General features: G+C 36.4%; 1 protein-coding gene across 1 annotated transcript in view; it reads right to left on the minus strand.

Annotated features, from left to right (window-relative positions):
* The window catches only part of CSNKA2IP (casein kinase 2 subunit alpha' interacting protein), a 262,755-nt gene that overhangs the window by 122,305 nt on the left and 115,403 nt on the right, over positions 1–25,047 (minus strand). Inside the window, exons 3-5 of the mRNA XM_058731695.1 lie at positions 12,105–12,206; positions 6,401–6,706; positions 5,295–5,503 (exon numbers count right to left, since the gene is read on the minus strand). The gene's annotated coding sequence lies outside the window, so the exon portion shown is untranslated. The remainder of the gene's footprint in view (positions 1–5,294; positions 5,504–6,400; positions 6,707–12,104; positions 12,207–25,047) is intronic.

Below are 25,047 nucleotides of genomic sequence, written 5' to 3' on the forward strand. Positions count from 1 at the left end.
TGATTCTCTGCTTCTTGCTGTCTATGTCTCCCTGTGGGGCTTGCCCTTCCTGTCCTTCAAAATTCACCAAAGTGAGAATAAATGCCCCTTCTGGAGCAGTAAGATCACAGCACACAGAATTCTTCTAGTGACTTTGAAATAGATCAGTACTGAGGCATCTCAGGCCACACGGGCAACTGATCTGGTTTTCAGTCACCACAAATTTCTGCTAAGCTATCCACTGCTCCTGCTGTATGGCCCAGCCAGATCTGATGCCCCTGCTGCTTCTAAGCCATGCTTAGGGGCCACAGGAAACTTTGTTGAAGCTGTCCATGCCCATGATCCCTCCTGCCAAGACACCAACAAGTGAGATTATACCCTAGATCTCACAGTCTTACCAGCAATGCTGTTGGATATAAGGAGTGGCTGTTACTAATCTTAGGACCCAGACCTTGCCTTCTCAGCTTCTTCCCTAAACTCATAAAGCATGGAGAAATCTTGCTAGTCTAGAGAGGAAATATCACTCTCCAATACAATATGTTAGACAAAACATTTGTCTATGCCCATGGTAACTCTTCCTTTTAACTCCCCCATTATCCCTCCAAATTTTTCTAAGGACTACAGTTTTCAGAAAACTAAACCCAGACAGACTTGTAATCTCCTTTCCATTCTACCCATACCTGCTTTGATGACCATGATAGAGAAATAATAATACCTCCTTAATGGACAAAAGAGGGAAAAAACAGAATGAAGAAAAAATATACAGATTAACATCCCAAAATTTTATCAGTCTACAAGGGTATTACTTCACTTTTTTCAGTCTACAAGGGTATTACTTCACTTTTTTTCATTGAAATAATTTGAAGTATATATTGAAGGCTCTTAGGAAAACTCTATTGTCTTATCCAGATTTATTGCTTTTAAGGTTTTTTTTGTAAGTAATTCATTTAGAACTAACCATGGTATCTTTTATGGGGCAATGAAAGGGAGGCAGAGTCTGATAAAAATGGTCCTTTTTTCAGTTATTTTTATTTCCCCACCTTTCACATTATAGAAATCTTGGAAGAGAAGCAAGGAAGGTGGTAGATAAGGCCTACCACCTGCCTCAACTAGTCTTACCTGAAAACTGAATCCCAAAAGATGCTCAGACTATTCCCTACCTCAGAAATGGTACATCATCCTTACCCTTACTAGCCCATGGGTTTCATTGTTCATTTCCACACATCAGTGTGTCATTGGGTATTGTGACTGTCCAGTATCTTCAACCTCTCCCTGTCATCTAATTCCCTCTGGTTAGCATTTGAACAAGCTTAACTCTTTCAATCTTGAATATATAAGGCTTCCCTCCATTGATAAGCTCTCAATGAACTACCACCCCCAAATCCTTCTTCAACCATCAGAGCCAAATTTGATTACAATTATCTATAGTCAGTCTCCAACATCTCTCTGTCTATCTTTCCTCAAACCACACAATGACTAACATTTTATTGAAGCAGCTTTCAGCAAGGCTTTCTCCTCATTGCTATATCCAATAAGAACTTCTCAGTTTTTATTTCATTTCTGGTTTACTGTTTTCTGGTCTGTGTCCCCCATTCAACTGTCATCTCTATGAGGGTACCTATGTATAATGACTCGCACATAGTACCCACCCAAAAATCCATTGTCTAATGAACGAATAACAGAAAAGTACAGAAAGAGGCAGTTCTACCTAACTTATAATTTCCAGCAAGGAAAATATGTTCTCTTGAAGAATAAAGATTTAGGGGCACCTGGATGGTTCAGTCGGCTAAGAGTCCATCTCTTGATTTCAGCTCAGGTCATGATCTCGAGTTCATGAGAATGAGCCCCACATCCGATTCTGAACTGACAGCACAGAACCTACTTGGGATTCTCTCTCTCTCCCCCTCTCTCTCCTCAGCTCATGCTCTCTCAATAAACAAACAAACAAACTTTAAAAAAAAGAAAAAGAAAAAGAAAGATTTAGACTTCAGTCTGAAATAAATTCATATATGCCTTGGAATTTAGTTTTGTGTTGTCTTTGTTGCTCTGCTATTGCTATTGCTACTTGATTTTGCACTGGATCTTAGGGAGGATAATTTTTTAAAAGGTTCATTTATCTTTGAGAGAGAGAGAGAGAGAGACCACGAGTGGGAGAGGAGTGGGGATGGGGGGAGGACAGAGGATCTGAAACAGGCTCTGTGCTGACAGCAGACAGCCTGATTTGGGACTCGAACCCACAACCACAAGACCATGACCTGAGCCAAAGTCAGACACTCAACTGACTGAGCTACCCAGGCACCCCAGGATATTTTTTTTAATATTCTCTTCAAACTGATTTTCCATCCACAATATTCTTAGGACTCAGTTCTAAACTAAGAACAGAAGACCCTATCAAATACTTTAAAATATTTAGTTCTAATTAGTCTCTCGCAAGCCCATCATAAAACAAGTCTTCATATTATAAGATTTCAAGCTATTTTTACTTTGGTGATTATATTACTTTTACATTTACAGTACAGAATTTTCATGGTAAGGAAATTGTTGTATCTTATGTTACATTTTATAATACAAGTGTCTTATTTTTCCAATAATTCAATAGATACTATACAATTAATGGAACCAAACTAGCCTGTTTAAAGATAAACTTAAGAAAGTAATCTAAGAAGACAAAAATTAATTTTTTCTATTATCTATAAAATATTCCTCATGTATTTCTTTTGTGGTTGCCCTTTCCATAAATTAAACTTTTACCGTAGCATCATTAATTTGATAGCATTTCAAAAATCACTGAAAATAAAAATAATAGTGCATAGAATATTCAGAAAGAAGGAAGATAGTAAGTGGGGGAATTTAAAATTCTGAAGAAAATAATGCATTTTTACTTTCTTCTGGTTTGGTTTACTTCTGGTTTACTTTCTTTCTATCTTCCTAGATAGAAAGGTCTCCAAAAATGTATTTTAAAAAATAACATAGTAATATTAAACAAACTTTTACAAACAAATCCACTGCTCGGTTTTACTTTTCTAACTCCCATTAAACCACAATCACCTATTATCTCACAGGTGAGGGATAGAGTGGACAGGGAGTGAAAAGGTGTGGGAATTATCTACATCTGAATAATCACAACAGACCTTACAAAACGTGTTGGTAGAAAAAGAAAAAAAGTGGAGGAAGAAGGTCTGCCTAATTCATGAAACTGATACCATTTAAAATTGTACTTGAGGGGCGCCTGGGTGGCTCAGTTGGTTGAGCGCCGACTTCGGCTCAGGTCACGATCTCGCGGTCCGTGAGTTCGAGCCCCGCATCAGGCCCCTGTGCTGACAGCTCAGAGCCTGGAGCCTGTTTCGGATTCTGTGTCTCCCTCTCTCTGACCCTCCCCCATTCATGCTCTGTCTCTCTCTGTCTCAAAAATTAATAAACGTTAAAAAAAAAATTTAAAAAAAATTGTACTTGAACAATTCCTTTTGACAGTTTTCATCTACAAAAAAAAAATACAATTTTGATCATCCTACTTCTATCAAGAATATCTCCAACGTCTGTAAGAATATCACTAACGTCTCCATTGTCTTTTGGGACACTCAGCAGAGAGCACACAGCACAACGGGGTCTGGCTTCTAACTGCCTCTCCTGACATATCTCAGACTCTTTCACCATCCATATCCACTACAATAGCAGTAGTAAAACATTTGCCTACTTGCTTCGTGCTCTTTCACATTCCCCTGCTTTTCCAGGAGCTAGAAGCTATTCACGACCATTTAACATGCTAACATGGCCAGATTAGAGCCAAAATGGAGTCACTCATGCTCAGCCCTTACATCAGCAAATCAAAATTTAACCGCTGGGCTCTCCCAGAAAAGGAAGGCCTAGGTCAACCACTTGCCCACTGAGAACAAGTTACCTGACCAGCTCCAAGACAGTCCTTTGCTCCATAAATGGAAAGTAACCCTGCTTTACCCAATCAGCAAACGTCCAGTAGAACTTCCTTGTGCCTGCTCACTTCATTCTGTAAAAATCTGTCTCCTTGGACAACTCCTTGGAGCACCATTCTATGTACTAGATTGGATATTGCTTGACTTGCAAATTGCTGAATAAAGCCCATAGGACCTTAAAATTTACACAGGTGAATTTTTCTCTAATGAATGTTCACCTGTCCTAGGACGGCTTCTCTTGCCCCCACAAGCACTCCTTCTCTGCACCCTTTCCATACCTTTATTATCCTACTATCATGTCAGAAGGCAAATGTCTATTTCCTTCCCTTTTATTTCAGACTTCAGGAAAGTTTATTTTAATCATCTGTGTTTCCTTGTGATCAACTGCAGCATCCTATATATACCTCATAATATAAAGGGATGAATATAGCAAATTTATGATCCACCTCACTTCACAATTATACTGATATGATCTAAACATTTATTAATAATTGAACTGTCAGTATTTGATGACATAAATAACACCCAAATGTGAAGTGCAAATTATTAAAGGAGGCAGGTCAATGGTTGGGAGGGAAGTATGTTTCTCCTGACCTTGAGTCCTCTATCCACTGTGCTCTCCCATTTTTTTGTCTTCTCAGTTACCTCCCAGAACACTGGCAAACTATTTTCAAAAGTCCCTGAGCCCCCACTGGGCTGTCACTGGGCACTCTGTTAGAAGACTCTTCTTACACTGTCATTGCACTGCTCTGAATTCAACAGAGAAACAAAACCCTTGGCACCAAAGACATGAGAAATAAGCCAAAATACAACCTTTTGGCTGTATTCTGATATTGAAGAAACCAAAAAACCTAGAGTCTAGGAAAGTGGACCCAGGACTTGGAGACTTTCATCTCTAGACTTAGAGAAAACTATACTATCCCTGAGCTTGCATAGTATAGAATCTGATGAGCAGACTCATAATCTGGTTTTCCGTGCAGTAGAAGGACACAGCAGGGAGCCTCTATCTGGGAGCTTGATACCCTTTGGTTAACTCTGTCCTTTAAATCTTAACTGTAGGTGTAAAGCCAAAGGCCTTATATTGTACTCAGATACATATGTATCTACATGTTCTCTGACTGAATAAATTCTCTCAGTCTGGCCCCAAATACCCACCTCTCATTCTACCTACTCTTTACTATGTGATAGAAAAGATACAGCTTTACATGAAGTGCCGTGACAGCCTAGCCCTGAAAACCCCATGCACATATGCTTCTCTGAGAGTGTGGTCAAAGAGAATTTTAAAAGTTTGAATATCTCTGGGCTTCCACACCCCCCACGCATCAGTGACCAATCAAGGCCCTGCCATGTATATTCTAGACAACACACTCTGTAGCTCTCTCTTACCTTCTCTCATATGATCTCCGTAAAGTCTACACTGTCTTGGACTGTCATCTTTTCCTTTCTGTGTCTTCGCTGTCTTTTTCTACTGCATTTGGTTTTATCATTTCCATGTGCATTTAAGCAACTCCCAGGCTTCTCAATTCTCTGGAGGTGGAGGAGCATGGCCAATGTCTTCCATCACCACCAAAAGCATTCACATCACACCTTAAGGACTTAAAACACACCCCATTTACTCAATCACCCTCAATTGTCTGAGCTTAAGAAAAGTATAGGAGTGAAGGGAGGGTTTTCCTTTACATAGTTCTTTCTTTGTCCATTGTTTTCTGTTTGTTCTTATTTTATTTTATTTTTCTACTGTGGTAAATGTACATAACATAAAATTTACCATTTTAATTATTTTAAGTGTACAGTTCAGTGACATTAAGTACATTCACATTGTCATGCAATCATCACTATCACCCATTTCTAGAATTCTTAGCATCTTCCCCAACTAAAACTCCATAACTATGAAACAGTAATTCCCCATTCCCCTTCTTCCCAGCCCCTGACAGCCATCATTATACTTTATGTCTCTATGAATTTGACTACTCTAGGTACAACATGTAAATGGAGTCATACAGTATTTGTGTGATTATTTCACTTAGTCCAATATCTTCCAGTTTTATCAATGTTGTAGCATATGTCAGAATTTTCTTCCTTTTTAAGGCTGAATAATATTCCTTTGTGTGTGTGTGTATGTGTGTATACACCACATTTTTTTATCCATTCATCTGTCAATGGGCATATGGGTTATTTCTACCTTTTGACTATTGTGAATATGCTTCTATGAGTGACAAATATCTGTTTGAGCCCCTGTTTTCAATTCTTTTGAGGATATACCCAAAAGTGGAATTGTTGAGTCTTGCGGTGATTCTGTGTTTAATTTTTCGAGGACTCCCATAGTGTTCACATTAGTTCTTATATCCACCATACCCTAAAATGTTTTCTCCTTAGGTCAGATATATACATTTGAATGTAAACAATGAAGGAAGATGCATTAGTTATCCATTGCTGTTTATCTATTTACCCCTAAAACTTAGCAACACAAAACACCATATTTATTATCTTACCATTTCTGTAGGTCAGAAATCTGGGCACAGCTTAGCTGGATACCTTTGATTCAAGGTATCCTACAAGGCTACAACCAAGGTATTGGCAGGGACTGCAGTCAACTCGAGGCTCAACTGGAGAAGAATCTATTTCCAAGCTCAGTCTATTTGGGAAGTCTCAAAAATGCACTTCCAGCTTCACTCAGATGGCTGCTGTCATACCCCAGGTCCTCACTGGCTATCAGACAGAATTATCAGTTCCTTGTCACATGGGTCTCTCCATAGTGTAACTCACAATCTGGAAGACTGTTTTTCCTAGATGAGGTCCTGGAGAGAAAGACACAGAGAACACGAGAGTTTGAGCAAGACAGAGATCATAGCCTTTTGTAACCTAATCCTGGGAATGACATCCCATTACTTTTGCCGTATTTTGTTCACTACAAATGAATCATTAAATCTAGCAAACACTCAAGGAGGGAGTTATACAAGACTGTGAATACCAAGAGACTGAGATCATTGGGGGCCATTTAGAGGCTGCTTACCAACAGAGATTTGGTGTGGTTTGGTTTTCATTGCTATCACACAGAACAACTAGCATCAAGAAGATACTCAAAACATTTGTTCAATGAATGAGTGGATATTAGTGGAAATGGAACATCTGCCTTTTCACATGTTTATATGGTATTTGAAATCTGAGAAAATTTAACATAGTCTACCCTAAATTATGATTATTTTAACAATTAAAATATATTTTTCCTTCTATTTTATCATGTTACACTAAAAAATCAGAATCAAATTTAGCATCTCTCTCAAAGGCATCAGGAAAATGATACCACTTACTGACTCCTTTTGTATATTTCCTGGTATTCTGGTAGAAACTTAGTCATTTTATGACATATGGAAATAGATAATATGGTTCAAGATACATAATGTAGTCTATTTTAAGAATTTAACATCAGCTACTGAAAGGCTTTTATGCTTCAAGTTAAGGAAAGCAAATAATATTAAAATGAAGATACGCATGCTATTTATTCTTGGATTGTTTTTTTAATAGCATATTGATCTTCTAGAGGACTCTTGTTTAAATTACAACAGTAATAATAAGGAATATATATATATATATATATATATATATATATATATATATATATATATCTTTATTAATAATGGACCGGCTGCTACACTGGATACTAAAGATATATCTAAACATGCCCTCATCTTTTAATATCTTTAAATAAAGTTAATTGGTGTTACTTCTAGAAGTAGGTAAAGTATACTCAGAATTTCAGGATTGTTGATAATTTTTAGGCTTCCTGAAAATTATTAGATATACCACCTTCAAAGGTAAAAGATAAATTCTTGGATTTATTCAAAAGACATAGGCCAATTTAAGGAGAAAGCTGGAATATCTGGCACCAATATACTGGGCAATCCCAAAGAAAAAGTTATACAATAAATACATTGATAAATCTTTCCAACAACAACAAGAAGACATAACTCTTAGCCAGACAAGATCATAAGCTATCTGGAGGCAGTTGTACTATAGGGATAAAATGGTAAGTAATTTTCACCTATTAGCCAACTAAGATAAATAGGAAGTGACTATTTAATGAATGTGTTGTAAAGTATTTTGAGGCCTCTCTCAGGTTTTAATAGATGTATGCAGTTTTCAGTTAGTAATGACTGCCAGTGGTGAGGGAGAAGAGAGCAGTAGCAAAGTATTTATGTATCATGTTCTTTGTTGTGATTATAACAAAATGGTGTCATGTATTTCTTTTTTACTACATGGTGCCTAGCACAGGTATAATGAAAAGTATTTTTGAATTTTTTATGTCAATATTGAGAACTCTTAAACATTTGTTTATTGCACATAGTGGCCACCTACACTAATGTTATTTTAAGTATGTAGAAACATTTCTTTCATTTTGAACAATACAATGAGCTTATTGTATTTATTTTATAAATTCAAATTCTGAATTTGAATTTATTGAATCTTTGCTGCTTATGTTTCAAAATGATTTTGTAAACATATAAATGTTGTTTATCTTCTTACAAATTCCAAACTCAATAGGACTTTTTAAAAATCGATTAATTTTTTACACCATTCACTCTTCCAAATTAGAATTCCAAGTACATTATATTACAAAACTATGTTAATTGTTACTAGAATGTCTTTAGAACTTCCAGACTTTGTCATAAAAATGCATAAGTACACCTAGAAGAATCTAAATTCAGTTTGTTCTGTTCATAGCAAGTAAATTTTACCCCTGTTGTCTTAGAGGGTTAACAGCCAATATTTCAGTTGAAATGTTTCAATTTTTGCTTTAAATTTAGGATCATTAATTTAAAAGTGGAATTTTTTTTTTCACTTATAAGTGATTGAAGCTTAAAGGCTTCAAATAAAAACAGAAGTTTGTTAGAAATAGAATATTATAAAAGGAATAGAAAAGATACGGAGATATATATCTATATCTATATCTATATCTATCTATCTCTCTATATATATATATCTCCAAGTAAAAGCCACACTCTTCATTATTGTTTAAAATTTAAAATGATAAGCAGACTCATAGAGCAATGGATAGACCTTGTTATAATTCTTTAAAAAAAAAATTTTTTTTAATGTTTATTCATTTTTGAGAGACAGAGCATGAGCAGGGGAGGGGCAGTGAGAGAGAGAGAGAGAGGGAGACACAGAATCTAAAGCAGGCTCCAGGCTCTGAGCTGTCAGCACAGAGCCTGACGCGGGGCTCGAACCCACAAACTGCAAGATCATGACCCGAGCTGAAGTCGGACACTCAACCGACTGAGCCACCCAGGCACCCCACCTTGTTATAATTTCAAGGTCAAGAACTTCTTATTCTCACGCAGGGATTTTTCACATTCAACAAATTGTATGATAACACTGCAATTTCTAATTGTATAATGAAAATTCACTTGATCACTATTGGTTAACTTGCCAAAGAATAAGATTCCCCGTGAGTCTTCAAGACAAAAAAAAAAAAAAAAAAAAAAAAAAAAAATCCAAGTTTCTATCTCTCTTGCTTGTATACATGATAGGTGGCATTCTTTTAATACTGCAATTTTAAGTTAATGTTTAAAGCTCAATGAGGCACAGAAACCCTGGTTTTGGTCATGTTATGAATATCTACTAAGTTCTCTAGAATCTGGTAAGGTAGACCTGAAGTCCTTTTTCTGATCCTTAAGCTCCTTCATGACACATTTTCCATGTAAGACTTTCTTATTACCAATACTTGAAGAGAAAATAAGAAGTCCAAATTAAGATATTATTTTTCTATTCATTGAAAGAAACAACTATTAAAGTATCATCTATTTGTTGGAAAATGAATCATATTTTATTTTGTATCATTTTACAATAAAAGCTATCATTATAAAGCATAATGTGATTATAAACCTGGAAGAGGCATTATATTGGGGTTCTACACCTAATGTCCATGAAGTGTCTAAGCTTCAGCGCATCTGTGAAACTCCTGAAACTATGACACATTTTACGTTGATGAACACATTTTGCACTAGATGATCCAGGCAGAGAGAGATGGGAAGACAAGAGCGAAGGATGACTCAAAAGTCTGAGGCCCAAGAAACAGAAGGAATGGAACCATGTCATCAACCAGGAAAGGATGATTTCAAATGGACCTGGGAATTTCAAGCGGAGCTGAGACTGTGGGGGTCAAGTTTTCAGTTCTGTATGGGTTAACTCTGGGATGTCTATTAGGTATATATATTAAGCCAACCTGAACTAACTGGACACAGGATGGTAAGAAAAGTAAAACAAGCAAACAGAAAATGCAGCATTTAGGTAAGTAACACTGCTATAAGGATACACTACAAAAATCCTAGGACACATTTCTTTCTCCTGAGGGGCCATTTCCAGTTTTATGCACAAATCTAGTTTTCTTCCCAAGTGCATTTGAAGGCAAAGATATTAGTTTTGCCTTTAAGAAAGAAACCATTTTCTTCCCATATGTATTTTTTGTTGTTGTACCGTGATATATAGCTATTAAGTATGGTTATAAATATTCAAACTATTAATGGTTGTGTTACACATTATAAATAGCTTTATGAGCTCACCAAGCACTGTAAGTGATATACTCTAGTTCCCCAAGGAACCGTGGATAAAGTCACTGTCACGCTGGGGGACATAATATGCATTTACCAGTGACAAATGGGAGCCATGTCAGTAACAGATACTACACTGAATTTATTTTAGTCAGTAAAATTGGTGGCAAAGAAAGGATATTATGTAAACTGACCTCATCTAACTGATAGTACACTAAAACTGAAAGAAAAGTTCAAATTCTAATGGAATTAACTTTACACCAGAGTAACAAAATACCAGAGTTTTTCAAATCCTATAATTAATGTAAAGAATACATCAATGGCATTGGTTATTCAAGAACCCTACATACTGCATTTTGAATTTTTCTACTCTTATCTATTCCTTTCTCTTTTTTCTGCCCTCATTTTCCCATTCTCTTCTCTCTAGGGGCATTTCTCCTGCTTATATTTAGAATCATTGCTACAGGGTAAAATTAATGAGTCATCTAGGTAGACAGCTATAGCATAAGGTACAGAAGGGCAGATGGGCCAACTTGACAGAGGTCCAGCTCCCTGGGCACAAGCTGTGTGGCCTTTCCTGGGTTGATTGCTTAATTTCTAGGAGTCTTGATTGTGTTACACATATCCATTACTCTCTCTAAGCCTTAGCTTTCTCATATGTAAAACAGAAATAAAACACAACCTATCAGTTGTGGTGAAATTCAGTAAATAACTAGAGAGTTGCTGTGTGTAAGATGCTACATTAATATAATTATCGTAATAACTGAGATTTTCTAATGGACTATAAGCCAATTATATTATTTGACCCACAATTGCTGAGCTCCTGACTATAGGTCAGCGTCCTCACTGGGTACTTATGATGCATTATCTGTAATCTTACAGCAACCCTGAAAAGCAGCATCATTTCTCCATTTTATAAGGAACCGAAACTGATACTCAGAGAAGTGATGTGCTCAAAGTCACACGCATGGAAAGTGACAAAGCCACATGTTGGTCCCAGGCCTACTCTGCCTAATTCCAAAACCTGTACCCATTCCCTCACCCACAAAGACAGTGGAGAGGTGATCAGGCTGAGGGCACATGCAAATCCAGGGAATGTGTTTAAGCTCAGTGTTCTCATCCATAAAATGACCCCCCACACAAAAATAATAATTTCCCAGAAGGAGTCAAGATTCTGGGATCTGTATGTTTTTTAAAGTGTGGTTTGTTTTTGCAAAGTCAGCTACCTAATTAAACCTTTTGCTGTTCTCAGATTATTCTCACGCAAGTACTGACGTCAACACAGAAAAAGAATTTCCTTAGGTCTACAAAGGCAAGAGAAAGCTGTCTAAGAAACACAAACTCTGGGTTTGCGCTTTCATTTTGTTCACTGCGTGCCTTAAACCTCCACCCAAAAGAGTGAAATTATATACTTCAACAAAGAGTGCAATAGATTTTCAGGTACTTATATTATCTATTTCAGGTATTTTCGAAGAATAGTTCATTAACTATTTTGAATAACAAGAAATTATTTTCAACTGATCATTTGCTTATTTCTATATTCAATGTGGATAAATACACTTAGTTTAACTCCTCATTCCTGCACAAAGAACATGAATGTCCTCTGGGATTTAAGGAAATTGAAAAAAAAAATTACGTTTCTTACCTCTTTAATTATTCTGTATATCTGAGCTTGGGTCAATATATCTGGACGGAGTCAATATATCTGGACTATATCAAGCCTCTTTCAGCCAGTCTTAGACTATCCCTATTAGATAAAAAAGTTGTCTTATATTACTTCAAAGCCATATTACAAAATTATTGCCATCTTTTTAAATGCAAAGCCACTTATTTGATTTTATGAAGAAATAAGGATAAATTCATTAAAACTCCAGTTCTCAGATATTCTTAAAAAGAGATCAATAATACTTTTGGAAATGAAATACTGTATTCAGAATTGAGGATGGCTAACAAGACTCCAGCATAGATTATTTTATGAGTATTTTTAATATATAAAATTAAAATGGAAAGTTGAGATGAAAAATTTTAATTCTTTTTGATTAAAAATGAAAATTAATAATGGATACAAATTAAAACACTAAATAAATACAGCAATAAAATTCTCTGATCCCTGCTGTATCTTTATAATTTATAAAATTTCTGCCAATTTTTTGATATAGTTCTAATTTCATAAGAACTCTCACATTAACTAAATTAGTATTTGAAGTAACACATGAGATTCTGTACAATAAAACATTATACTGATTGATTGTGATACTTAACAGGGCTTAACACTTATTTAGCACTTTACATCCTCAAAGCACTTTACAAACATTAACTAATTAATCATCATGTCACTGTGATGTCAGGAAGGTGGTAGAATTCCCATTTCTGAGATGAAGAAATTAAACAAAGTGGCTTATGGCAATGAAAGACTTTAGAAAGTCTAAATATCAATACCTCAGGAAGGTTTCAACTAAATGACTAGAGCAGTGAATTGACTATGTGCATATGATATAAAGAAAGCTATGCAAGTTAATTTCATGTTACAATCCTAGCCACTTTGCAACTATGGGGCTTAGAAGACTAGATAGCCTTTGCCAACAATTTGTATTTCCTTACTAACATGTGATATCCCCAAAGAGCTATTATGTAATGAATTCTGCCTAGCATTTTACAATTTGAAAATATATTTTTTCATAATTAAAAATCCCTGTGAGCTAAATAAATAAATAAATAAATAAATAAATAAATAAATGTTTGGGGCGCCTGGGTGGCTCAGTCGGTTGAGTGTCTGACTTCGGCTCAGGTCATGATCTCGCTGGGTTTGTGAGTTCGAGCCCCGTGTCGGGCTCTGTGCTAACAGCTCAGAGTCTGGAGCCTCCTTCAGATTCTGTGTCTCCTCCTCTCTCTGCCCCTCCTATGCTCATGATCTGTCTCTCTTTAACGTCTATAAATAAACGTTAAAAGAAATTTTTTTTAAATGTTCAAGATTTTCAGTTTTTCATCATTATTCTTCTTTGAGAAAAAACATCAACTACTGGAATTTTTTTTTTTAATCACTTAAAGTCAACAATATTAACTAAGAAGTGTAAGTTATCCCCAAATTAGAATGATTCTTTTTTAAAATACTGATTTTCAAAAATACTATCAATAAAGGTTTTGCAGATTCTTGGAGAAATGTTATTCAGAAAGTGTCACTATTTCAAAACTTTACTGAAGATTTTTGTCACATGACACAGTACTATTGATCCTACTTTTACATTAAAATTCATGCCATGCAGACTTCAAAAGTATACAGATGTTTGGTTGAAGTATACCATAAATACAGAAAGGAATACAACTCATACAGTTCAACAAATTTTTACAAAGCGGCAACAACGGGGTAACCAACATGACTACCAAAGAACAGAGCTCCAGACATCCCTCCGTGTCCCCGCCCCAGTCACTGCCTTCCAAAAGTAATTTCTACCATGACTCCTATCACCATCAATATTTTGACTGCTTTTAATGTGTTAAATGCAATTATGCAGTATGTGCTATTTTTTACTATCTTGTACTGTTTTTTTTCCCCAATATTTTTGCAAGAATCATCCATGGCAGCAGGATTAATTCATTTTCATTGCCTTATAGTATTACATGAATGTGTATGCATGCGTGTCTGTATGTCTATACACACACCACAATTTATTGATTGATTCTGCAATACACATACCACACACAATTTACTGATTGCTAAATTTTGTTCCAGTTTACAGCTATTACATATAGTGCTACTACAAACATTTTTGTATGTGTGTTTTGGTGCATATATTCATAAATTTCTACTTAAATCTAGGAGCAGAATTTTTGGATTATAGACAATGCCAAATAAATTTTCAAAATTCTCATTCCATTTTATACTCCCACCAGTAGTATATGAGAATTCCCTTTCTCCACAGTCTCTCCAAACTTTTATGAATAAAACTTTATTAGAACATAAGCATAGACATTAGTTTACTATTATCTATGGCTGATTGCTGCAAAAACAGAGTTAAATAGTTATGACAGAGATCATATGGCCCATTTCGTGGCTGCCGTGACAAACTACCACAAACTGAATCACTTGAAAGAGCATAAATTTATTCTGCCATAGTTCTGGAAGCCAGAAGTCTGAAATCAAAATGTTGACAGAGCTGTACTCCCTCTGGAGGCTCTAGGGGAGAATTTTTGGCATTCCTTAACTTCCTTGGCTTGTGGGTACACATTTCAATCTCTGTGTCCTTCTCCTTTGTATGTGCATTCTCTGCTATGTTTCTCTTATAATACTTACTGTATTTAGATCACCTGGAGAATGCAGAGTGATCTCATTTTAAGATCCTTAATTATATCTGAAAAACATTATTTTTTGAGTGAGGTAATATTCACAAGTTTCAGAAATTTTATATGGCTACCTTTTGAGGGCACATTTTTCTGTTACCACAGCCCATAATATTTACTATCTGGCCTTTTACAGCAGAAATTTATGAATCCCTGTATTAATGTATCTTTTTTAATGTTTATTGGCCATTTGGATGGTCTGTTTTGTGAAGGTCCTGTTCAAGTCTTTTGCACATTTTTCTACACACACACACACACACACACACACACACACACACCCCGCAAAATTTTCTCTCATTTTGTGCCCAAGGCTTGCCTTTTTAATCTCTAATTCATGTATTTGGATAAACAGAAGTTATTTATTTTAATGTAGTCCAATTTATTGTCATTTATTTTATGGTTAGCATTTTTTATGTTTTGTCTAAGAAATATTTATCTACCTTGAAGTCAAGAAAGTGCTATTTTAGGGGTGCTGGGTGGTTCAGCCAATTAAGTGGCTGACTCTTGACTTTGGTTCAGATCATGACCTCACGGTTCCTGAGATGCAGCTCTGTGTCTGGCTCTGTGCTGTGAGGAGCCTGCTTGAGATTCTCTCCACCCTCTCTCTCTGCCCCTCCCTAGCTCTCTCTCTCTCTTTCCCTCTCTCTCTCCCTCAAAATAAATAAATAAACTTTTTTTGAGTGTTATTTTATGTGTTGTGGTTTTTTTTTCCAGAAAGCTTATTGGCTTACTTTTCATATTTAAAGTCAAAAAATATTTTTTGCGTGTGATGTGACTTAAGAATCATGTTCAATTTTTCATATATATATTCAATTAACCTAGCACTATTTATTTAAAAGAACACCTTTTCTCATACCACTGGAATAAACTTCATCAAATCAAGTGACCATGTGGTAAATGTTTGTTATGGACTCTGTTCTCTGCATCATTTATGTATTTGTCTTTGTGCAAGGTCAGACTTCCAAAATTACTGAAGCTCTGTAATGTATAATATATAATATACAACATACAATATGATTCTGGCAGTGAGTACAAATCTCCCAGGTTTATTCTTTTTTTTTTAATTTTTTTTTAACGTTTATTTATTTTTGAGACAGAGAAAGACAGAGCATGAACGGGGGAGGGTCAGAGAGAGGGAGACACAGAATCTGAAACAGGCTCCCGGCTCTGAGCTGTCAGCGCAGAGCCCGACGCGGGGCTCGAACTCACGGACCGTGAGATCATGACCTGAGCCGAAGTCGGCTGCTTAACCAACTGAGCCACCCAGGTGCCCCATAATTCAAGATTGCTTTGGTAATTCTTGGCACTTTGAATTTTCCATGAAACTTTTAGAATTAGTATGTCAATTTACACATACATGTACACATATGCACACAAACTTCTAGCTATTTTTAAATTAAAATTGTGTTGAACATATACATCAGCTTAAGAGTTGAAATTTTTGTTGTATAAAGTTTTTCAATTCATGACTATATCTCCATTTTGTATACTTATGTAGGTATTCTTTAATTTCTCCCAATAATATTTATAGTTTTCTATGTAAAGTTCTTGCCCATTTCTTGTTAGATTTATTCCCAGAATTTTTTTTTGTTTTGGTGTTTTGAAAATGATGTATTTATACTTCATTTTCTAATTGTTGCCAGTCTATAAAAATAAAATTTACTTTTGCATATTGACCTTGAAATCTGTCAACGTGCTTAAACAGATTCTCTCCTGAAATTACCACACATTTTGGGGGAAAAAAATCTACCTATAAATAGAGATATATACACATGCATCAATATACACACGTACATGCATATATACTGGTCCCCATCTAGATAACTACAATCCAAATGAGAACATTTCCGGGGCGCCTGGGTGGCTCAGTCGGTTAAGCGGCCGACTTTGGCTCAGGTCACGATCTCACAGTCCGTGAGTTTGAGCCCCGCGTCGGGCTCTGTGCTGACCGCTCGGAGCCTGGAGCCTGTTTCGGATTCTGTGTCTCCCTCTCTCTCTGACCCTCCCCTGTTCATGCTCTGTCGCTCTCTGTCTCAAAAATAAATACACGTTAAAAAAAATTTAAAAAAAAAAAAAAAAAAAAAAAGAACATTTCCAAGGGTAAGTTAAGATTTGAGTGACTGCTTTCTTGTGCAAACATTAAATAGTCCTAGTTTCTGGTCTTTCAATGAACTGTTAACTCAAGGTATCAGCTGGATGAACCCTAAGAGAGGTATTTAACCACCAGTACCACTGCATATTATATGTTGTCATCAACTCAGATGCAAGATTTTCTCAAATACCTTCTTATGTAGATTCATGGGTCAGATTACTAGTCAGCAGAACAAGAAGATAAAAGCAGTGTTAACAGAATTTGATTATTTTATGATACAACTAGAGAAACTGTCTGGACTCAAACATTCTAAATTGGGGAGGGGGTTCATAGTGACTACAAATTGGTTGCTTTTTTTAGGCTTGTATATGTTTGACACCTTAAGAAATAGGGAATTCAAGGAAGAGGAAATGCAAATGGAGCACATGCAAACATTTCAGAGTTGTTCTACCTTATTAGTATTTAAGGAAATTAAAAAATCACATTATCATAAGATTGACAGAAATTAAGAACGAGAATCAGGGATGATGAGAAAGTGGTCCCTATCACAAACTCTTTATGGAACTGAAAGAAGTCCAACAATTTTGGAAGTGATATAAACAAATAAGCAAACAAAAACAAAAAAGCAACAACCAGCACAGAAGCATCTGTCCTAGGATTCTCACTGAAGCATTGTGATGGGAAAAACAAAAAACAAACAAAAGCCTCTGATTTATATATCAATAAGGGAATAGTTGAATAAATTATGGTACCTTATTTTCTGATATGACTCCATTTTTTTAAACTGTATGTATACTTGTATATATGTATGTGTGTGAAGAAAAAAATTTTAAATAGGCACCAAAATAATATTAACTGTAGTTACCTCTAGGGATTAGGATTTTAAGAATAATAGTGAATAGATGAGGCTATTCTCTTACTATTTTATTTAGTTTTCAGTTTTAGAATTTATGGATAATTTTTATTTTTTTATTAAGTAATATTTTTTTATAAAGGAAAACATTTTAGGATAATCAGACATATTCCTCTATTCTACACCATTATCTTTGTAAGCTTGTTATTTGGTTAAAAAATTTCTAAATAATCAAACTGATTAATATTATCTTTTATAAATGATAAAGAAAAAACAATCTGATGGTTAACCAAAAATGTATAATTTGGGGAGCACCTGTGTCGCTCAATGAGTTAAGCATCCAACGTCAGCTTAGGTCATGATCTCGAGGTCTGTGAGTTCAAGCCCCACATCGGGCTCTGTGCAGAGGCTGGAGTCTGCTTTGGATTCTGTGTCTCCCTCTCTCTCTGCCCCTTCTCTGCTTGCATTCTCTCTCTCTCTCCTTCTCTCTCTCTCCCTCTCTCTCTCTCTCAAAAATAAATAAACATTAAAAAAAAATTTTAAGTATAATTTGGGAACCTAGAAGCTATCAGATACTTAGAAGCACCTAAAACTAAAATTTGTAGTGGGATGGGAAAACAGACCACTAGTCTACTCTTCTTACTATCGTATTTCCCACATAAACCACATTTTATTTTATTTTTTTTTTTAATTTTTTTTTTTCAATGTTTTTTATTTATTTTTGGGACAGAGAGACACAGAGCATGAACGGGGGAGGGGCAGAGAGAGAGGGAGACACAGAATTGGAAACAGGCTCCAGGCTCCGAGCTGTCAGCACAGAGCCCGACGCGGGGCTCGAACTCACAGACGTGAGATCGTGACCTGGCTGAAGTCGGCCGCTTAACCGACTGCGCCACCCAGGCGCCCCATAAACCACATTTTAAAGACCCATCCTGGTTTTATCTTAATTCCTAGCTTCCCACAATAATTTTTAATTGAATTTTAAGAGTATATCAATATGATGGTAAAGTGACAGGTTGCCATGGAGCAAATATAAGCCAGAAGACTAACTCTGAAAGGCAGAAAATGTTGACATAGCCTTGTGTCTGTGAATATATGTCTGTGTCAGCCCTAAATTTTGCACCATTAAGCTACAAAAGTCCTGTAAAAGCACTTTTTAAAAATCATTCATTTATTTAGTAGTTACATTAAAATTTGCCCCTTTGATTTTCCAAATACCAAATACCTTTTTCAGTACCAAGAATTTTGAGTGATTTTTGAAACTTTAATATTTGTTTTACGTTTTTAACTTTTTAAAAGTTTATTTATTTATTTAAAGTAATCTCTACATCCCAACATAGGGCGTGAACTCACAGCCCCAAGATCAAGAATTGCATGCTCTTCCAGCTGAGCCAGCCAGTCCCCCATCTCTTATTTGTTTTAAATGTAAATATGTTAAACATATATACTTGGGCATATTTCTTAACTGGGGAGGGGGGAAAATGGGGAGGGAGGGAGGAAGGGAGAGAAAATAGATAAATTCACTGGAGCATAGCTTATCTGAAAATTTTCAGCTTCTTTCTTTGTTTTCCTCCATCTTCAGATATAAAAGTGAGTTCTGAGATTTGAAATTTTTTTAATAAAAAAATAATTAATCTTTTCAAACCAGTGTTATGTTTTCTTTGCACCCCTAAAGAAAACATGTTTATTGTAGCAGTGTTTACAATAGCCAAGATATAGAAACAACCCAAGTGTTCATCAATAGGAAAATGGATATGGACACCTGCCTGGCTCTGTTGGTTGGGTGTCTGATTTCAGATCAGGTCATGATCTCTCAGTTTCTGAGTTTAAGCTCCACATCAGGCTTGCTGCTGTCAGCACAGAGCCCGCTTCAGACCTCTGTCCCCCTCTCTCTGCCCCTCCTCCGCGTGCACTCTCTCAAAAAATAAATAAAACATTTAAAAAATAGGAAAATGGGTAAAGAATATGTGATATGGATATATAGAGAGATATAGATGCAATGGAATATTACTAGCTATAAAAAAGAATGAGATCTTCTCATTTGCAACACTATAGATGGACCTAGAAAGTATTATGTTTGTTAAGTAAAATAAGTTAGAGAAAGACAAAAACCGTATGATTTTATTTATACACAGAATCTAAAAAAATAAATAGTAATAATAAACAAACAAACAAAAAGCAGAAAAAGACCCATAAATATAGAGAACAAACTGATGGTGGCAAGAGGGGAGTGGGGTAAGGGGGATGGGCAAAATGTGTGAAGGAGAGTAGGAGATAGAGGCTGCCAGTTATGGAATGAATAAGTCACGAAGATAAAAAAAAAATGCAGCTAGGGAATATAGTCAATAGCATTATAATAAAGTTCTTTGGTGACAGATAGTAGCTACATTTGTGGTGGGCAGAGCATAATGTATAGACCTTGTCAAATCACTATGCTGCTGTACACCTAAAACTAATATAACGTTGTGCATCTACTATAATTAATATAATAACTAATGTATACTCTAAATTCTGCTCAATAGCTATTCTTTATTATTAAAATTTAAGAGAAATTCTGAAAAAATTCTTATAAATGTGTTGGTATGAACAAAGTCCATAACTATAGAAAAATCAATAGATATTTTGAAGAAGAAAAATGGAAAGAGAAAGATTTTTTTTTTATGAAATGTCAGGAGGTTGTGTTTGTGTTAATGAGAAACATTATCTTACCAAAGAATCCCCGTATCCTCATTTCCATTTATATAGGAAATTGATTAATACTTAACTAATTGGCACATGCAAATGGGGATTAACTGAATTCACTTTTCTTCACAACTCAACGACTGTAATTTAGATCCTTACTTAGATTTAAATCTTTTATTATTTTTGAAGGTAATCATCTTCTTGTTGTTAGAAATAAAATATCAAAGCACCATGCTAATTATAGCTTATTTGTGTCTCACAAATTAGCTAATTAACATTACTGGAAAGTAAATGTACAGTGAGCAAAGTTGAAATTCCTGAATTGGAGTCAAGCCTTTTATACACTATAGTGATGAGATATATGCTATTGAATGCCATTGGGTCAGATATACTTTGGAACTAATAACTATAGCTATTCAGTTTTACTTCAAAAGAATAGCTTATTCTGATGTTTCAATGCAATTACATCTGTGAACTTTTTGCAATTAGCTCTCTGAGATAGATAAGAGATGTGAGGAGGTGGGAAACAGAAAGATGTGCATGGCTAGGAAAGCAATTTTTTAAGTAAAATCTCAGAAGGTTTATGGCGTGCATGATTTGCTTGGGGGAAATGCTATAAAATCAGTTTTGGCTTAACTGACTAGTCCATTTTGAAACCTAAGTTTTCTGACAATGATAATTTCTTAGGTTCAGGGCAAAAATTTAGTTTCACAGTTTATCTAGACAGAAATGGCTAAAAACCTATTACTTTCTGAAAGGCCTAACCCCAATTCATTCAGAAGCAAATTTAATGTAAGGTCCCTAAAACCAGAGGCATGTTTTGAGTTACAACCCTTAGTCAGCAGTGATATAAGCCTTATCAGAAGTATTAGGAACAGGACTTGCCCTTGGCTGCTTGCATATCAAATATTTGTTGAGAAGTTACTCTGTGTCAGGAACTGTCCTACAATCTCAATACAGACTAGTGAAAAAGAATGGCAAGACTATCATCTCAAAAAGAGCATACAGGTACAGGGGACAGAACAAATATATAAACAGAAGAAGAAGTTAATTGCATGTTGTGACAAGTACCATAAACAAACAAACAAAAACCCTGAGAGCTGGGATAGCACTAAAGTCAAAAGCTTGATAAGTAAAAAGATCTGGGCATGGAAGAAATATTGAAAAGGTCATTTCTGGCACATGTCCCAAGATGCAGAAGAGCCTCATGTGACCAAGGAGCTGAAAGAAGATGGCTATATCTGGAGCATAGTGAATAGTGAGCATGAGAGAGAATGTTAAAACGAAGTTCTGGAAACAGAGGCTGGACCAGGTTACACCAGGCCTTGTAGAACTGGGTAAGAGGCTGGTTTTGTTTTATTGTATTGTATTGTATTGTATTGTATTGTATTGTATTGTATTGTATTGTATTGTTTTGTTTTGTTTTAAAGCTGATTTTATTTTAGGGGCACCTGGGTGGCTCAGTCAGTTAAGCGTCCAACTTCGACTCAGGTCATGATCTCATGGTTTGTGAATTGAGCCCCACATCGGGCTCTTGGCTGTCAGCACAGAGCTCGCTTCAGATCCTCTATCTCCCTCTCTCTTTTTGCTCCTCCTCCACTTGTTCTCTCTCTCCCTCTCTCTATCTCTTTCTCTCTCTCAAAAATAAAAACATTTTTAAAAAGCTGATTTAATGTTCAACTCAACAGGAAGACATTAAAAACCTTTAATCTAAGGAATGATATGAACCTCAATCATTTTTAGGAAGGCCATTCTTGACTAGGTGAGAAATAAATTGTGGAAAAGTAAGAGTGGAAGTTGGCAGACATACAGAGTATTCTACAATGTAGGTAAAAGATGTCAATGTCCTGATCTCATGGCCATTGTGAAGACAGAGGAAAGAATGGATTCAAGAGGTAGAGGCAGTAGAAATCCCTAATGGAGTGGAAATACGGATGAGCTATAGGAAGTCTCATACATAAGTAGCATGAAAGCCTGGGTAAATCAGAGTGCTACCTGATAAGAAAGGAAAATCTGGGTCCTAGTCAGGGACACCAAAAAGCCTTCAGAGTGAAAGATCAAGGTAGTCTTGGCTAACCCATGAATATTACTTAATCCTAATTCCCATAGGCAGAAAGCTCAAGCTAATGTGGGGGGTACCAGAATACACCACACGATAATATGCCTCTTTGGCATATGGGTTATTTTAAGCTAAAGGGCAATGAGAACCAGCAGAGGCTGGAAAAACTCTAAAAATAGGGCACACGTTCTCCCTAGGTAAAGGAGATTTCCTTTTGTAAAGGTATCTCTCTCCAGCACCTGAAAGAGATAGACTTTTTTTCATGCTATTTAATTAGGTTCATATCATTTTTTAAAATTATTATTTAAATCCAAGTTAGTTAACATATAGTGTAATAATGGCTTCAGGAGTAGAATTTAGTGATTCTTCACTTACACGTTAACACCCAGTGTTTATCCCAACAAGTGCCCTCCTTGATGTCCATCACCCATTTAGCCCATCTTCCCACCCAACACCCAACCAGCAATCCTCAATTTCTTTTCTGTCTTTAAGAGTCTCTTATGGTTTGTCTCCCTCTCTGTTTTTATCTTATTTTTCCTTCCCTTGCCCTGTGTTCATCTGTTGTGTTTCTTAAATTCCTCATATGAGTGAAATCATATAATATTTGTCTTTCTCTGACTGACCTAATGCAGTTTAGTTCCATCCACGCTGTTGCAAATGGCAAGATTTCATTCTTTTTGATCGCTGAATAATATTCCATTATGTATCTCTACCACATCTTCTTTATCCATTTGTCAGTCGATGGACATTTGGGCTCTATCCATAATTTGACTATTGTTGATAGTGCTGCTATAAACATTGGGGTGCATGTGCCCCTTGGAATCAGCAATTTTGTATCCTTTGGGTGAAAACCTAGTAGTGCAATTGCTGGGTGGTAGGGCAGCTCTGTTTTCAATTTTTTGAGAAACCTTCCTACTGTTTTCCAGAGTGGCTGCACCAGTTTGCATTCCTACCAGCAGTGCAAAAATGCTCCCCTTTCTCTTCATCCTCACCAACATCTGTTGTTTCCTGAGTTATTAATTTTAGCCATTCTGACAGGTGTGAGGTGGTATCTCATTGTGGTTTTGATTTCTATTTCAAGAGGTAGACTTTTAATAACTCATATCAACGAAGAAGGCACTGACTTAAATCTACATACCGAACCTTGTTTTAAAAATCCTTGTTTACTATACTTTCCCTGGATATGTTCTCAAAACTTGTCTCCCTATGCCAGAAGCCCCAAACCCCTTTTCTTTTAGCCTAAAATGATATATAGGACTAAATCTAACCACCCCTTTGAGTTACTCATCGCTAGGTACTCCCAAGTGTATGAACATACACATGTTAACAAACTTGTGTTTATTTTTCTCTTGTTAATCTGTCTTTGGCCAGTCTAAATTTTTTTAATGTTTATTTATTTTTGAAAGAGAGAGAGACAGAGACAGAGACAGAGACAGAGAAAGAGAGAGAGATGAGCAGGGGAGGGGCAGAGCAAGAGGGAGACACAGAATCTGAAGGAGGCTCCAGGCTCTGAGCTGTCAGCACAGAGCCTGATGCAGGGCTTAAACCCAGGAACCACAAGATCATGACCTGAGCTGAAGTCGGACGCACAACTGACTGAGCCACCCAGGCGCCCCTTCCTTTGGCCAGTCTAATTTACAAGGACCCCACTGGAGAACCTAAGACTGGTGGAGGAAGAGATTTTTCCCTCCAGTTACTTTGCTCAGAAATAGAAGGAGGTAGAGCAAGAAATGAGGGCAGAGGTAAGGAGAGGTGGGGGACCTTCATGGAGGCACATGTGACAAGTGTTTGGAAAGGGGGAAAGCCGGCCATGCAAGGCAAAGGGCATATGCAACCATAAGTTCAGGACTATCCCCTAGCTCTACCATACTCCATCAGGAAGACAAAAGTCTGATATCTATCTTAGTGTACCATAGTCCAGGCTGTACCTAAAGGGTTCACACTTCGAAGATCCAGTCCTCCTGAAATTCTAAAGGGTGTTCTAGATTTCCTTTCGTGGGAATATGAAGGTCTTGAACTATTTAGGTTACGCCAACCTTGCGTGATGTAGCCCTATGCCACATCTGAACCCTCGGAATCCCTGAAGTAGCTCTCTCATAGGCCAGATGTCTTGACAGGTCAGACACAGCCTCGCTGTATGCGCCCCAGACAGGGTCTCGATCTAATCAGAGAACAGCACAGACAAAGTGGTCATGTGCGCAGTCTGTTTGGGGAGACCTCGTCTTTCACATCTGTCTTTCCTCACTCTCACAGGGCATGCACCTCGCTGCCTCCAGGAAATATCGTCTCCCTATTTTTTTATCATCCAACTGGATAATGCACCAAACTCTTCATTTAGCTTTGCTCTTTCCCCTATAAAAATGTACGCATCCTCCGTCCATCCCTTCATGGCCTTTCTAGATATAATAATCTGTGTATAAGCTCATCACGGCTTAAATCAGAGACCACGGTAGTCACAACATTCTACACAAGCCTGGTCTATCCAAAATGTTCAAAGCTAATGCCGGGAACAACAGCTCCTTGTAGTGGAAAGCAAGCCCTCTACAGCCTTAAAATTAGATCAA

The sequence above is a fragment of the Neofelis nebulosa genome, chromosome 5, assembly GCF_028018385.1.
Source record: "Neofelis nebulosa isolate mNeoNeb1 chromosome 5, mNeoNeb1.pri, whole genome shotgun sequence".
Classification (NCBI taxonomy): domain Eukaryota; kingdom Metazoa; phylum Chordata; class Mammalia; order Carnivora; family Felidae; genus Neofelis; species Neofelis nebulosa.